This window comes from Agelaius tricolor, unplaced genomic scaffold (genome assembly GCF_023055355.1).
Source record: "Agelaius tricolor isolate 1412-34295 unplaced genomic scaffold, bAgeTri1.0.p SCAF_1, whole genome shotgun sequence".
In the NCBI taxonomy this organism is placed as follows: domain Eukaryota; kingdom Metazoa; phylum Chordata; class Aves; order Passeriformes; family Icteridae; genus Agelaius; species Agelaius tricolor.
In genome coordinates this window covers 76,602,715-76,619,321 of record NW_027269261.1, presented here as the reverse complement: position 1 = coordinate 76,619,321, position 16,607 = coordinate 76,602,715, and the positions used below count along the sequence as shown (strand labels likewise).

General features: G+C 42.7%; 1 protein-coding gene across 2 annotated transcripts in view; it reads left to right on the top strand.

The window, feature by feature from the left end:
- The first annotated feature begins 319 nt into the window (after positions 1-319).
- The window catches only part of VSNL1 (visinin like 1), an 87,326-nt gene continuing 71,038 nt past the window's right edge, over positions 320-16,607 (top strand). The window contains exon 1 of one of the 2 annotated variants that reach the window (XM_071440414.1): positions 320-495. The gene's annotated coding sequence lies outside the window, so the exon portion shown is untranslated. Of the gene's footprint in view, positions 496-1,213; positions 1,362-16,607 lie in introns of those variants that run through there. The other variant, XM_071440423.1, reaches the window with a different exon arrangement.

The window sequence follows — 16,607 nt, the reverse complement described above, 5'->3', positions numbered from 1 at the left end:
TGTCCCCGCACGCCGGGCGCAGCGCTGTTCCACGCGTGGAGCGAAGGAGCCGCTGAGCGAGGCGCAGCCCGCCGGGCAAGGCACGGACGACACCGGGCACAGGGAGCCTGCGCTCGGCCGTGAGTGACTCCGAGGCCACGGGGCCGAGCGGGCCGCGGTGCCGGCGCCGACCCCGCCGGTCCGTGCCCCTCAGCCTGCGCCCCACGCGGGTCCGGGCCCCGCTCCCGCCCGCCCCGGGGCTTCCCCCGCTCCCGCCCGCGCCGCCCGGCCCCGCGCGCATGCTCGGAGCGCGGGGCGGCGCGCGGGGCGGCGGTCCTGCAGTGCGGGGCGGCGGCGGGCGGCGCGCGGGGCGGAGCGGGGGCGCGCACAGGAGCTGCGGCGCGAGCGGCGGCGGGCGCGCACCGAGGCGGCGCCGCGTGTCCCTACGGCCCCAGCAGCGCGCGGGACCCCGGGCCCTGCGCCCTCCTCCGCACCGCGGACAGACCCCCGCCCGCAGTAAGTGCGGGGAGGGCCCGCAGGGGGAAAGGGGGGGGATCCGGGCTCCGCACCCGCGAGGTGCGGGCGAGAATCGGCTGCCGGGCTGCCCCGCTCGGGGCTTTTCCTCCCGGGAAGGCGGCGGGATGGAGGCGCGGCGGGGCTGAGGCGGGGGCTGCGCGGCCTCGGCGCTGCTCGGCGGTCGGAGAACATCCTCACCGGGAAAGTTGGTGTGCGCGGTCGGTGTGCGGGAGTTGTTCCGCTGGCGAGATGGAGGGAAGTCGTACCCGCGGCGATTTGCCGTTAACTGTGGAGAGATGGGACCGAATCCCCCACCGATCCGGATATGGGCACCGACAGCATCCAAAGGAACAGCTGAGCTGTCGCGTAACAATTTGCGCTTTGAAACGCTTTGGTGGAAGAGGGAGTCTGGCGCTCGTGTTCGTTTGAAAAGGGATAGCGAAAAGGGCGTGATTTTTTTTTCCAGTAGGGAAAGGAAAAAAAAAAAAAAGGGAAAAAAAAGACCGTGCGAAACCAAGCGCCAGAGCAGCTCTCACAAGGTCATCACACCACGAGGGAGGCAAAAGTGCTCCCGATCCATGCGATCGCTGTATCGCTTTTCACAGTGCCTGTAAGGGATGTTTTTATTTTATCGTTTAATTTATTTAACAGGCGAAGTGTTTGCAGGTGGTAGCGGGGTAGGTGCGGGGCGGAGGTGCCGCGCTCCTGCTATTTACTAGGGCATCAATCGGAGTGAAGATGGAGGTGGGAGGAGATAACAAAAGCTGGTGTGCGATCCTGGGCATCTCCCACACGAAGGCGTGAGAAGGAGGAGGGAAAGGAGACGGCAGGAGAGAGAATTTCATTTCCAAAGATCAAAACAAAAGGTGGAGCAGGTTGAGGCAGATCGTGAGCAGCCGGGGCGGAAAGCGAGGGAGGCGATTTCCGCGCTGACCCGAGCGGAGCGGAGCGCGGGGGCTCTGCGGGGGCCGGGATGTGCGCGGCTGCGGAGGGAGGGAGGGAAGGAGCGCGGGCGGGGGCTGCCCGACCGGCGCAACTTTGCGCGCCAGCATCGCTTGGAAATAAGCTGCTCGCACCCGGAGAGACGCGCTGCTTGTGTGGGGCGAGGGGAGGAACGCCTGCCGGTGCCCCGAGGGCTTCTTCGCCCTCCTCCTCCATCCCCCGGCGGGAAGGAGCGGGTCCGGGGTGCGGGGGGAGCGCGGTGCCCAGCGCTGCGCGGGGGACGCTTCCCCGGCGCCCGTGGTGCCGCGCCGGGACAGGGGGCTCGGCGCCGTGCGGGGCGCTGCCAGAAGGGACCCCAGCACTGCCGTACAGCTCGGTCCCCGCCGCTCGCTGCCCTCCGCAGCGCTGCCCGTGCCGCCCGCTCCCCCGGTGCGAGGCTTTTCCCGCCCGCCCGGAGGTGTCCCCACCCCCCGGAGTCCCCCGCTCTCCCCACTGCCCCCACCGGGGAACGCCTCCCTCCTCCCACCCTAGCCAGGCGGTCCCCTTCCTGCATGGAGCCACTTGCAAGGTTCCCCTCACCCCAGCTTCCCATCCCGTCCCCAATGCCAAGAGCTTTTCCCCTTTCTTCTGCTGGGTGTTCCCCCGGCACCTCCCCGGCTTGCCCCATCCCGGGCTGGCTGCTCCGGCCCTCCGGCGTGCGGAGGAACCGTCGGGGATTGGGAGGGACAGGCGAAGGGGAGGGGGGGTTGATGTTACGCAACTGCAGACCCTCCGCTTCCCCGGCCCTGGAGGAGCCTGTTCAGGGGCTTTTCGGTGGTGGGACGGGGCTTTGCGCCTTCCTCGGGCGGAGGGCAGCTGGAGGCGGAGCGGGCGGAGCTCCCGCTGCCGCGCCGGTACCGCGCTCCCGAATCCCGCACGACCCGGAGCAGTGCAGCAAGGCGGGGAGGGGGTTTGCCTGCACCGCCAGGCTTTCCGGCTGACAAGCAAACGTGCAGATAACAGGGTGATGAAAACACCTGCCCTTTACATTAAAATTGAAGCGTGATTGCTTGGGCATTAAACCCATAGCCAATTATCAAAAGGCCAAATACATTAATAAATTCCGTGTTCTTGTACAGGAGATGTTATTGTAGCAGATGGGTTTAAGCAATACAGATACTTCTCCCAGCAATTCTGCTGGAAATATATTTTTAGCAATGTTTTGTTATTAGTGTGCCTTTGGATAGACATTCTCTTCCTTCACATATTGGAAAGTTCAGATCTCCGAGGTATCACTATCTCTTTATGAAGAATAAAAAGATGGACATATTTCATAACCAGAATACGATATGCAACAGATTAATCACACAGAAAAATAAGTGTACGTGGAAGCTCAGTCTCTGTAGAATACACAATCACTGTCCCTTTCAGAATGCGTACTTCCTTGTAGTTGTTTCTATCACACATTTTCAGAGTCATTAGTTTTCACTACTACCCTATTACTTGACAGAATGCCTTTCCTTTTTAAAGAACATAGTTCATTTAAGAACATCAGTTTGCTTGAAAGATCTTCTAGTACAGTCTTCATACAGCACAATCCATTTCAGGTTTGTGGACTGCGATCAATTCTAATTAAAACTTTAATTATGTTTTTCTCCATTCAAACAAAGCATGAAGTAGTCTGGGCTGATGTTGCTGTCAAGGAAAAGTAAGGAAACATGTTCTTCATCTTGGTTATGTGTTATCCCTACCTTTTAATTAAGGACTGAATCCTTAATTTTGTTATTTATCCACAAACTTTTATGACATAGGGCTGCAATATTTAACCAGTTTTCTCGGTTGCCCTGTCTTCTTGACTGATACAAAGGTATACCTGCCCAACACTGATTTTTCAACGTGCTCCTTGTTCTGGAACAAGCAGCTATAGCCAGCAGATCAGTTGTGTCATCAAGCGGCATCTACTCCGGAGTATCACAGCGTTATGTAACTCACAACACAGAGCAAATGCCAGAGATGTCTCTGCCGCTGCCGCTCCGTTGTGCGGTTCCCTGTGTGCCTTCCCCTGCTGTAGTGTACCAGAACACTCAGAGCTGATGCCACCCCACAGCACCAGCCAAAGGGAAACTCTGCTCTGGCCGAAATGATGAGTCCAAGTGTAACTGGGATGTGATGGAGAGGGCAGGCTAGGGCAGAGCAGAGCAGGGCAATGAGGCTGGCTGTGCAGGATGGAAGCGGTGCAATGCCACTGGCTCTGGTGCTGTTTGGAGAAGGCGCCACGTGTCCCAGGCTGCGACATCCTGCTGACTGCAGCGTGTCTGGGGTCTGGGGGGATCCCAATGTTCCTTCCAGCAGGGTCCTCCTAGAGAGCTGCAGCACCATTGTGCTGCTACAGGCCTCCTGACTTTTCTTTCTGTCTATACACTCAATATAGCTGCAGGATTTAAATCTAAGGATACAGGTTCCCTTAAGAAACACATGAGTGTGGTGAACTTTGTTTTGGGTGATTCCGTAATTGTTTACATTTCAAGCTGTTGTCCTGGTTCTGTTTTTCAGTTTTGGAATTGTAATGTTATGTCTGTCTGCGCAATGGATTCCTAAGCTTTTTTGTATTGTATCTGTGCCTCATTCTCCCATTTTAGGTATTCAGTTCTGCTGACCTTTGCAGATTCCCATAGATTTCCAGAATTTTATGTCACTTGGCCAAAAAGTGCTGGCTCATCCTCTAATTGTGAATCAAACAGCAATGTACACTAATTGAAGATAGAGTTAGAAAATTTAAAGAATGGTAGACAGATCTGGTTTTAAAATCCTAGGAATTGAAACACGCAGCACTTACCCTGAGCAGCTGTGCTCCTCGTCTGTGATGTTAAACATTGTCAGCACCGGTCTTCATCCTTTTGTTTTTAATAGGTATTGTTTTAGCAGTGTGCATTTGGGCTAAATACCCTTTGATTTTGAGTGGTCTGTAAAGAAGCTTGTTTCCAGGTGGGTTTGATTGCCCATGGATGCTTTGCTTTCTTTAATTTTGTCTTACATTAACAGAGAAAAGCACAGTGTGATCTTCCTGCATTATTTCACATGCCTAATTTCGATTCAGACTACTCTATAATGAGCTTAGACCATTTCATCTGTCCCCATTTTCTTTTGGGTTACTATTACCTGCATTTGCACACCTTTTGTCATTCTCTACATGCTTGGGTTTTTTCTTCCTTCGGAGTGTAATTTTGTTCCTTCTTTTTGTGCATGTTCATTGCGTTTTTGGATCGCTTTCCACCTGACCAGTTATTTTCTGTTTATTTCTTTCTTGGGAAAGACCATGGTTTACCCCATAGCTTCTCTCCATGGCATTGCTGAAGCCTCTGTGTGGTACAGGAATACAGCACCAACAGGGAAGGCTGTGAGCATTTGCTGTGCTGGAAGATGTCAGGATCCAGATGGGCTCCCATCACAGGGCGGCGCTTTCTTACCTCAGCTCCAACTACTTGTCTTATTCATAAGGAGAGAATCTTAAATTTTGACTTTTATGCTATTGGTCTGAGAGTGATAGCTATAAAACTTTTCAAAGAAAATTAAACAGATGATAAAAAGGATATTTGTTCCTGTAATGTAAAATTTCGGAGAGGTGCTACAAATTTTTATTGCTTTTTAAGTTGTAAAGTGCTAAAATATATATGTATTTTTTATTTTTTTAACTATGTCGATGTTATCCACAGGCTCTCTGCTTTCAAGAGTTTTTCCACATTTGGATGTGAATGTGACTGAAAGGACAATAATACACTTGTAGTAAATTAAGGCAGATCATTAGAGATGGTCTCATAGATGAAAGTTGAAAAAAGCAAGTAGTTTCAAGGAGACAGTTGAAGGAGAAAAAGATAAAAGCGACTTGATAGTCAAATTCACTGATTTGTTTATAAAAATATCAAGCTGTTTTTCTTTGTGATTATTCCCCTGAGGAAAGTAAGGAACAGAATATGTTTAGTAAAATAACTTGTAAAACCACAGCTAATTGAAATAAATTGTGCTCCTTGGGAGTGAAAGGACAACTGCATCTTTTTTTGAACTAAGCATTATGTGTTCTGAAATTATGATATCAAGGACAAAGGAATACACATTACAGATATTTGTGAAGATTTTCTCTCTGAAATAAACCCTATAAAGTCACATATATAATCCCAGATTGTAGTGGAATGTATTATAACTTTTTCAGTTTCACTGTTTTGAAAAATCAGGAGTTTGCTACATTCTTGAGTTTGTCAAGAACCTACAAGCTTTGAAATAATGAGAAGTTATAATTTGAGATTACCAAGTGGATCTTTTAAGATAATTATCATAACATAATTTCTTAATAGGAAGATAAAGACTTTTAACATCACTTTACCATGACAAAGCCTTTTGAGGAAGATTATCTACATAATCTGTATTTAAAAAGTCTGAGTTGATGTGCAGGAAAAAAGATGTAATGCTGATTCCTATAGCTTTTACACTAATACAAATATGAGATACTAAACTTTTTGGTTTAAATGACCTTTTATCACTTTTGGCTTAAAGCAGATTTAATCTTAAGTAATTGATGATTTCAGAGAAGCATCATGCAGCACTGTTAAATAACAGAAAAAAACCATTTTACTCAATTTCTTGTTCACTAACTTAGACTTCCCCAAAGTTCATTTATGAAAAGGTCTAAAAATGGAGATCCATAATAATAAAACTTACAAATGATGTTGAAAAATTTCTTTTTGGTCCTCTCAAGATATTTTCATACAGTAGTTAGGAATAAAAAATAGTATATTCTGTTTTAACTTCTAATGAGTTGAATCAACCAATATAATATCAACCATTGGGATTAATTTGGTTGCTCTGACTTTGTACAAGTCAAACTATATACTCAAAAAGAAAACAGGTTGTGACAGAAATTTATAGAGTTTTTAGACTAATAAATATAAGGCTCTAAAACTTTTGATGAAAGTTACTCTTATTAGTCTTAACTTCTAGCTAAACAGAAAGTTGTATGGTAGAGAAGAAAGCTCTTAGGTTCATAAATGTTTAAATATGCAAGGGAGATTAATGACCATTTTAAGCATGTCTAGCAGAAGCTATAGCATTTGACTCAGTCATGCCTTTGCTCTCCTTTTACATACAAATTTGGGGGAAGGGAAAAAAAATCAGTCTTGATTTAAAGACCATGGAGAATGGAAAATGTATCTGTGTTCTCGCTAAGCTTTTTTAGTAATTAATTATCCTTAGTGTTAGAATGTGATGGTTCTGGACTTAATTACGAGTTCTTGAACAATCAATCCCCAAAGCAGTTAAAAAAAAAAATCTTAAAATAGATCAGCTGTTGAGCCTGGTGTGTGTAGAGTACCTATGACTTGATTTTAATACCTGAAAATAATTTCACAAAGGTAATATGTTACTGAAATTTTATTTTTTAAATGAAAGTTTAGTGTTCCACTTTATAGAAAACATTTTTACTCAAAAGTAGATATTAAGTCATCACTGTAAGATGGAATCAAATGCAGTGAGGAGACATGAATATTATCCTTTTTGTGAACTGCATTTGAGAATATATGTGGTTTAATTAGACTTTATTCAGAATGGAGTAGTCTAAAATTAGAAACTGTTGTTTATAAAAGCTCTTACAATACAGCATATTTCTCTGTACTCTTATCTGCTATATTTAGAAATACAAAGTAACTGAAGACTCTTAGAGAATGAAATATGAGATATCAGTTAGTAGTTAGAATTAAAATGCTCTTGTTTTTTAGTAGAAGCTGGTATATGTAGAGGAAAAGTTACGATTTTCTAAAGTTAGTGAAAGTGAACATTTAAAAAGGTTTTTAGCACTGAAAATAAAATCAGCTGGATAAATGGATAAAGCTGCAAAAAATTATTTGTGCAGTTATTGTTAACATCCAGCACCTATCCAGTCAATTTCATTACAGTCAATGTTCTTTCATTACACCAAAATATATACTATTCTTTAAACAGTCATTTTTCTTTTTAAATATACATTTTTAAAACCATACAAATGAGTATTTGTGAATGTTCTTAAAATTCATGTTTTGAATGGCATAAAGGGTTTTCAGTTTGGAAGACTGATAAGCCTGAAAAGTGGTTTTAGTTTGATGCATGAAACATCTGATGATAGTGATGATTTTTGCAAACCAGACTGGCTTCTACAAAAGGACTGCATCTTCAAATGTCTAACCAAGTTTGATCTGGTTTTTTGGGAAGGGGGGGCGGGATTTTGTTGTTGTTGGAGGATCATTTGCGTCTTTTTTTTTTTCTTTAATCTGACTTGGATATGTCACATCAACCACATTGTAAGGTTGAACAATGCTCAACATAGAGCTCCAGGTGGTTTGGAATCTGGTCCCTGCCATCTATACAGAATGAGAACATTTAGAAGAACAGTATGATATCAGTATGTTACATGTTAAAACTATATCATGCATTCTTAAATAAAGAGAGTCAGATAATCACAAACTGTTTTTTCCATGTGCATAAATATTCTTGCCGTCTGTCAGTGAAATCCTAACAATACACCACTATTACTGAAATGCCAAAGTGCTTAACAGGAGCAGCTTCTAAGACTCCTTTTCCTCCTCAGGTATGGTAAGAAGACCACCAAGTAGCCTTGATCATTCTTCATAAATAGGTTTTGTTTGCAAGAATTGTCCCCACACTGGGTGAGTTCTTAGCTGCTTAGTTCAATGGCTATTGTTTAATCATTTAAATTCCTGTTTGGGAAAATAGGATTGTTGGAAGGGGCTGTGATGTTTTTACATATTTCTCACGTGTCTGCCACAAAGAGGTGCTAATGGAACACAGATCAGTAAGTAACACGTGTTTCTACATGGTTTAAGAGGTGGACATTACTCAGTCAGGCTTCCTACTCTGTTATATGAGAATATAATCCTGAAGTGTCAACAGGTACTAACTGCCTCATGTCTTATCTCATCCTTAGCTTTTACTGATCCCTTTTTTCCTCCCTCTCTGGCTCTGCTTCCTGTCTTTGACTCTGCTCCAAAGTCTCCTGTTGCCTAAGAACCTCCCTCTCCCTGGTGATCCTGGCTGTGCAGTGTTTAACCGTGTTGGATGCCTCCTTCATCTTGCATTTTAGCTGTGGTTTTGTGTTTGTTTTTTAAACTGTGAGCTTTATAAAACAAGGATCTGGCCTTAGCATATGTTCTATGTGCAGCTGTATGTACAGTGCTATAAGGGTAAATTTATTAAAATTCTAGCAATATACAAGATACATACTGTACCTACAACCTGTGCAGAAAGATAGGGTGCAAGTACAGGGGTGGAATGGAGTGACTTTCAGCCAATCCATGCCTGGTAGCAGGGACTGGGTTTGCCTCCTGCAGAGCTAATTAGGACACGTTCTGCTTCCCCCCGTGGGGCTGTTCACAGTGGCAAAGCCAGAGAGGAGAGCTGGCTGAGGCACACACTGTTCTCCAGCTCTTGGGCTGTGGTGTAGATATACCCTAGAATATGTCCTAAACAGCTGGGCTTGTATATAGATAGCTCTAGATATGTACAAGGTATCTGGTACTTTCAAAGAGAAGTCTGTAAGAAGTCACAGTACAATGTAAACAGATGTTGAGTACAGCTGTGTTCTGTCTGTGTGTCTGTCTGCTTTTTCTGTTGAATCACTCTCTTCAGCACCTTAACTGTTTATCACAGTGCAAGACCCAAGATGTTCTTGTAAATCTGCAGAATAGAAACACAGCCTATATACCTCTTTTTCTTTTTTATTTTTTTTTTCCTGGGATGTGGAATGTTGGGGTAAAAAGATTCAATAGAGACTGAAAATGTTACAGCAATTTATGATAACATTCTCTGTGGTTTTTATTCCTGCACAGTGCTATAAATAGTTCTATTGTATGTACCTATCATCTAATGGCATTGTTGTCAATTTGCTTAACAAAACCTATCCCTGCAAGTCCTTCAGTTACAAAGCAGTTTGCTTTCTTTAGATGAGAATCAGCTAAAGAATAGTTGGCTAGTTACTTCAGTTGTTTGTGAGGTATATTTTAGATTATGATGTTCTTCAAATATTTGTAACCAACTGTAGATTTTTTCATAATGTTCAACTATAAATAAATGAAAACAGTGTAACAAAGATCTGAATTGTTGCTTGAGAAATCCATGGTATATATAAAATACAAGACCAATTTTTATTTCAGCATCAAATGCTCCTAACATTACTTTGTATTGCTTTTTTAATGTTGGTGAATTAAAGCTAGTCAATTTAAAATAAAAAAATAACACTGCAACTTCATGTGCTTCAAATACATGAAAAATAACTGTCTGACTATGACTTGAGTTTTAGTGGGTGTCTTGCATTGCACAGTCAGCTGAGGAGGAGACAGATATTTTTTAAATTGCACTTTCTTTCCATATAAATTGCAAGGTCTTGCAGTATGTGACTCATTTCAGCTGCTAGCATCTCCCTGTTGCCAACAGGAGTATATTAGTGAAAACCAATAACAATATATCAATGTCAGCTCATCTCCAGATAAAAGAAAGTTCATGAAATGTTCAAGGTTGTTCTGGTGTTGCATGTAACAGAGATAGCTGGAGATTGTAGTTCTTGTATTGCCCAGTAAACCCATCCATTTACTGTTGACAGTATTGATATATTCAGAAGGTCTTCAACATCTGAAGCTGTGTGAGACAACTAACACATTCCCTTATTTTTCCAACTCTGCATTTTGTCACTCTAACTTGTGAGATTCTCAAGTCTACGAAGACCTACACAGCAGCTTGCAGCCATTTCAGTCTTGCACTTCTGTTTTCCTTTGAAAATACCTTCAAGAGGTTTGCAGAAATTAGCATTTTTGGTTTGTTCTGAATGGGCAAAGTTAGTGGTAGGTATCACTCTGGGCACTTGACTAATGAGGTACTCTGGCATAAACATTGAGTCTGGGAGAAAGAAACCAACAAACTAAAAAGGTGGCAAAGTCATACAAGATACAAAAGCAAAGTCACCCTCTGACAATTTTGCTATGCTACTTTGCCATGCTTTAAAAATTCAAATTACAGTGAAAGTGAGTTAGGTGTGGTTGTACAGTGAAATCTGTGCCATCAGTTGGCAGTGGCATTAGCAGGATTATTGACAAATACTGACATCAGGAAATCTTTAGGAACACATGAAAAGATGGCTTGATGGTCATTATAAAAAATTACCATAGAGTTAAATGTGAAATGGAGATTTCTGGGTTAATCCCTTCCTGAAGTAACTGGACCCAAGGCCATACAAATGTAAGGAATCATTCTCTGAGCTGATCTGTCTGATCCCTACTGGAAAAAAATTGATCAAGGAATGGATTTGAATGCTGCAGAGTACATGCTAAACCACCAAAACATGTCTGTGAGTGACTGGATTTAAATGCATGGGGAAATCTGTTGCTTTGAACACACAGAGTTGACTGGAAATGTAGGTGTAAGTGTTGAGCAAGCTCTTAGCCTAAAGGAGATGAGACTCGGGGAAAGGAGAAGGTGTGATCATGAATCATGTCAGAGATGTAGGCAGGATCAGGTCTGTGAGGATTTCAGTGCTAGGGAGATTCATTTTAAATGAATCAAAAAGGAAGGAGGGAGCAAGGAAAAGGAGTAGCATAACATTTGAAGATAGCAGAAGGCAAAGGTGTCAACATCTAGGAAACACTGAGTGGAGTCTCTCACCAAAAGGGTGGTTAATATGAAAAGTACTAACAGATGCACTACTTTTTGTGATTTTTTTAGGTGCTGTGAGAAAACTCCACAGGGAAAATTTGAATTTGCAGGAGACATTGAATTTAATGATAAATCCATCTGATTCTTGCCACTTTTCTCTGAACTACTCCTTCTGATGTAGTAACAGACAAGCTATATCAGAGCTGTGCCAGGGCAGAAGCAATCTGAGTTAGGTGCTCAGAGGAAGCTCCTACTGAACTGCCAATGCCTACCTGAGCTGTGATAACTTCTCTGTGATAACTATGTGTCAAATGAGTGATAGATGTAGCTGTTGGAGAAAAGGAAGGAGAATTGAGATGGTTTTAAGTCACATACAAGTCCTAAAAATGACCACAGAAACACCCCCAGTACAGGCTCTCTCTGACTGTGAGCTCTGTGTGGGTGCAGGGGAATTTGCTCATCCAAAGGCATTTAGGACATGAAACTAAGTGGGGAGAAGGATTGGAAAATAAAATGTGAAGTATTTGCATAAGACTTTATATGTTCTCTCATCATATGATTCATTGATCTTATGACTGAACAGCTGTTCTTAAAAATTCTTCTTTTCTGAAGTAAAAACCTGTTTGGAGAGCTGATTTTGAAGAATTTATGTGACAAGTTGCTCATTGTTTTGCATTTGTATTTGTGTGCCAGGTATTTTTTCAGTGCTGATGCCAGTTTTGAATGGGATATGGCAGCTACAATATTGGCAAATTTATAGAATTTAACATGATTTCATTCACTTAGTATTACGTGATGATGATGATGATGCAGAAGATAGAAACGTACCTTGTCCAAGAGCTTTTAGAGAACTGATGGCAAAGCAGAGGATGGAATCCCAAACCCTTATTCTCTGAGAACTGTAGAACCTGTTTTATGCATGTGCTCGACCACAGTGCTAAAACTGAAGTTCCTGTCATGGGAGGAGTTCAGTTAGCACTGATAAATTTAAAGAGGCTGTACAAAACCTCAAACATTTTCTAGTTGTTGCAAGTCAAGGTAGAAAAGCATTTGGCAACTTGTGTAAATTTTTCAGTTCTAAGTATTTCAGTGCCATACATCAGTAAAGGTCAATCTCTGCCTCAAAAGAGTTGTTCACACTGTTCTGGTATCATTCCCATATCAATGACTGTCTTCTGCCAGAGACAAGTAGTACAAGATTTGCTGGGGGTGGGACCACATCTGGGGTTTTAAAAGGAAGAAGATACAGGACTAGAAATTTGGATGAAAGCAGTGTCCCATTGGATTTCTTGTGTGACACTGGTGTGCCCCAGTCTGTCTGGGCTATGCCTGATTGCCCCAGCACCAGGTGATCTCTGCTCCTGGAAGCAGGAGGGAGAACATGGCACCAGCTTAAGCTGAACTTTGCCTCCAGTTAACCCAGCCTTTCCTGGCAGGGCTTTTTTTTTTTTTTTTTTTTTTTTTTGTGGTTTATCTCACCCAAATGACCCTTTTTTTCCTTTTCTGGGTAAAGAAGCATGACCAGTTTTTTCTTATCTACCTTGCACATGGCCACACAAATCTGGGATATACACAAGACATTAGGTAAGGAGCTCTTTTCCAAAGTGAATATGGTTCTTTGCAGAGTATAACCCTTTTTGGCAGGAGAACTGGATTGTGTTAGATTAAAATCAGTATGTAATCATCCCATGGTGCAATGGGAGCAATACAGAGCTGTGATCAGCCTGTGACCTATTCCTGAGGCTTGTCTTTCTTCTTGGCTCTCTGAGGTATTTGGTAGGAAGCTAAACATTGCAGTTTAGTAATATTGGCAAACCTTATAAATTGTTATGGGAGCACGTGCTTGTGTATAGTTGATGAACTAAAGCTTTAACAAAATTATTGAATAATAATAGTAAGTAACAAGTAATAAAAATAATAAATATTGTATAGCTTACATTTAAATCATTAGTAGCAGCAGCAGTCTAATTTTGGAATGTTGATGAAATGCAAACAAGCAGGTATGTCTCCCAGTTTCCTGTGCTTAATAGTGAATGTGGTGAGATCTGTTGGGTGGTGTTGTGATAATGATGATCCACTTGGACTAAATATGATGAGGAGTGAACTGCAGAGCATGGACTGGGCTCTTCAAGTAGATAGTGAGGAGGTGCACATCTCTGTTATCTCTGGATTTCAATTACATTGGATTAATTACGTCATTATATTGCATTTCCATACAATTCTTATGTCAGTTTCAATTATTAGTTAAGCCATAGTCCTTGACATATTTTTCCTCTTTAGGCTTTTGCATAAAAAAATACAGGTGTCAACATGCTCATTGCACATGCATGCAATATTGTCAAAAGTACTATGAAAAAACAAGATCAGAACAGTTTCTCATTTGCATTTGAAGTTATCCTTTAGAAAGAAGCATGAGATTGATCCCTGTGCTTTGTACCATAGAGCTAAATGGTAAAGCTCTATAATGTACAGAAAAATTCCATTTTAGACAGGCTTTGTAGCTTTTCCCCTTGGACATTAGCATTACCTGGAACTCAGTTTGACTGTGAATGAAGTGAAATGTGAGGATTTCTCAGTACAATGCAGAGAACAGGTACAACCAGTTGCATTCTGCTAATCCAAGGGTTGTGCCTGAGGTTTGTCTCTGCAGTAAGCCTTGGCAGGAGTGGCTATTATCCACTCTTCCTTGTTTCAGAGGGGCATGGGTGTGACAATGTAAAGCCTAATACCTGGTAAAAATAGTGTTTTTAAAAGTACTAGAGCAGAAGAAAATGAAAGGTATGTATTTTATGTGGAATGGTCCTTAAGTTGTGTACTTCCTGTTTTTCCTTTGAAAAATCCCTTATTCTTTGGCCAGCTGTGGGTGATCATAACTTCCCATTTATTATTATGGCAAATTATTTTAAAAATGGAGTCATTTGAGCACCAGTCATGCTGGATGTAAGCCAATTCAACTCCATCAGGCTCCATCAAGTTGTTATTAAGTTCTGTCCAAGACCACATTATGGAAGACAAAAGAAGATTTGCCATGTTTAAGAGTTGGTTATACAATTTTTTTCAGCACATCAAGGCTCAGGAGCTCATACAGAAAGCTTTCCAGCTTAGGTGTGTATTCTAAAAGTAGAACTGCAAAGTCTGGTTGTTTTTTGACAAACAAACTTGCCAGTTTTACTCTGCTCCTGTAGCAGACTATTCAATGGGATTTTTTATCACTCTAAATGAAAAATTTAAATGTATTCCTCAGCTGTAGGGGGACTTTGCTTTGGCTGGAACAGCCCTGCATCCCATGGCTAGCTGAAAGGGCTCAGTCACTTGATACTTCACTTACTTTTTCTGCCAGAAGTACTTTGACAGCACATGCCCTAATGTGTCACTGCAGCATAACTTGTTCCCAGGGGAATAGATGAACAAGCAGGGAGGAAATGATCAGCCTGCCTCTCTTCCTGGGCAGCTTGCATCGATTAGTAGGCAAGGGTGCTCCCTGCACTCTGGCATTCCTGCAAGGATTTTCCATATCTATCTTCCACTCAGCCAAAATCAAAACAAGCTGCAAGTAGTGGAAAAGCAGAATATGGCTGGTGGGAAGTGGCAAGCAGCTCTTCCTGTGGTGAGCAGATGAAGTAGCTTTTAAAAAGATTATAGGAATATAGTCAATAGCTTACTCAGCCTATCTTAATTTTTTCTCCTAAGTTTATCAGATGATTTCTTTGAGTTTTGTGTCAGGTATAATCTCCTGTGCATCTGTATTGCACATATTACCTTATGTCTAGACTGCTTTTGACTGGAATACATATTTTCTTGGCTGGGAAGTAGGTGGTGTGCAGTGAAGCACAGAGGATGCTGCTGAGGTCCCATTTCTGCATCTGGTGTGGGCACAGCCAGCATCAGGTGTCTGCCTTGGGCAGGCTGGGGAGAGCTGTGCTGGGGACAAGCCCAGGAGCTGGGGCAGTTCTGAAATCCAGTGCAGCTCTGAAATCCAGTGCCACTCACCTCAGCACCCACCACTTAGTGGCACCTGCCATGAAGATCCTCCAAGAGATTGCAAACCTGAAGACTGCACAGACAGCTTGAATGCTGACACGTTTTTCCCTAAGATAGAAACATCCCACATCAGTTATGCCCAGGTCACAAGTTTAACCTTGCGTTTTCCCGAGGTCTGGGTGAACCTTGGAGAAAAATTTTCATGCTCGTCTGGGGCACACACAGACTCAGGATATTGTGCCATTACCTCTGCTCTGTAAGTTGGCTCTGGGAGAGCCTAAATTACATTTACCTACACTATTCATGAAGGAATTTGCAGATCTACCTCTAGCATTTGTGCAGAACCTCCATATGGTATACTATGGGGTATATAAATTTATAAAGTATTCAGCACCAGTGTGCATAGCTTGTGTGGGGATTTAGGAATCTGTAGGGATTCCTTTAAAGTCGATTTAGTTTAATTTAATTTAAATATTTAAAAAAGGATTCTACAGCTCACTGCAGAATCTTTAACTCTTTTGATTATTTTTATGTGGTAATTCTCCTTCCAGTGTGGAATGGTTTGGAGTGGAACAGACCTTTCCACCAGACCAGGTTGCTCAAAACCCCATGCAGCCTGGTCTTGAACTCTTCTAGGGATTGGATATCCACAACTTCTCTGAGCAATCTCTTTCAGTGCTGCATCACCCTCACAGTAAAGAATCCTACTACTGATAATCCATTATAACAATTAATCAATAATATGAAATTTATTACTGTTGGAATACAGGCCCGTGTCTCTTAAACCTTCTATAAGGGAGGCTTTATAGCAGCCTTCCAGTACCAAAAGGGGTAAAGCTGCAGAAGGAGTTTTTACAAGGGCATAGGGTGATAGGACAAGGGGTAATGGCTTTAAACTGAAAGAGGACAGGTTTAGATTGGATGTTGACAAGAAATTTTTCACTTGTTTTTCACATCTCATGCTGGCTGGCTGTGCCCACACCAGATTTTTCACTATGAGCATGGTGAGACAATGTAATAAGTTGCCCAGAGAAGTTGTAGGTGCCACAGCCCAGGAAATGTTCAAGGCCAGACTGAATGGGGCTTGGAGCAACCTGATCTAGTGAAGGGTGTCCCTGGCCATTGCAGGGGTCTTGGAACTGGATGATCTTTAAGGTCTTTTCCAAGCCAAATTATGTGATTCTATGAAAAATGAAAGCCCACATTTTTGGTAGTAAAGTGAATTGCAAAGAGAAGTTCTACTGTTCCAGATGTTCTTTGGGAAATGGTATTCCAAGATAGTTCCATGTATAAATACTCTTATTCTAGGGAATTATTATTCATTGGAAACATAACTGTATTAACAAGATGCTTTCTGAAGAATAAGGAAGGAACGAGAATATTGTCATGTTGAATTTCTCAGAAATGCTTTGTGTATTTCATATCCACTACCGATTTTAATTTGAACAATTGCTCAAGTATAGTCATGTTCATAAGGATTAAATCATTAGAAGTGTTTAAAGGAATTACAGAAACTTGAAAAATGC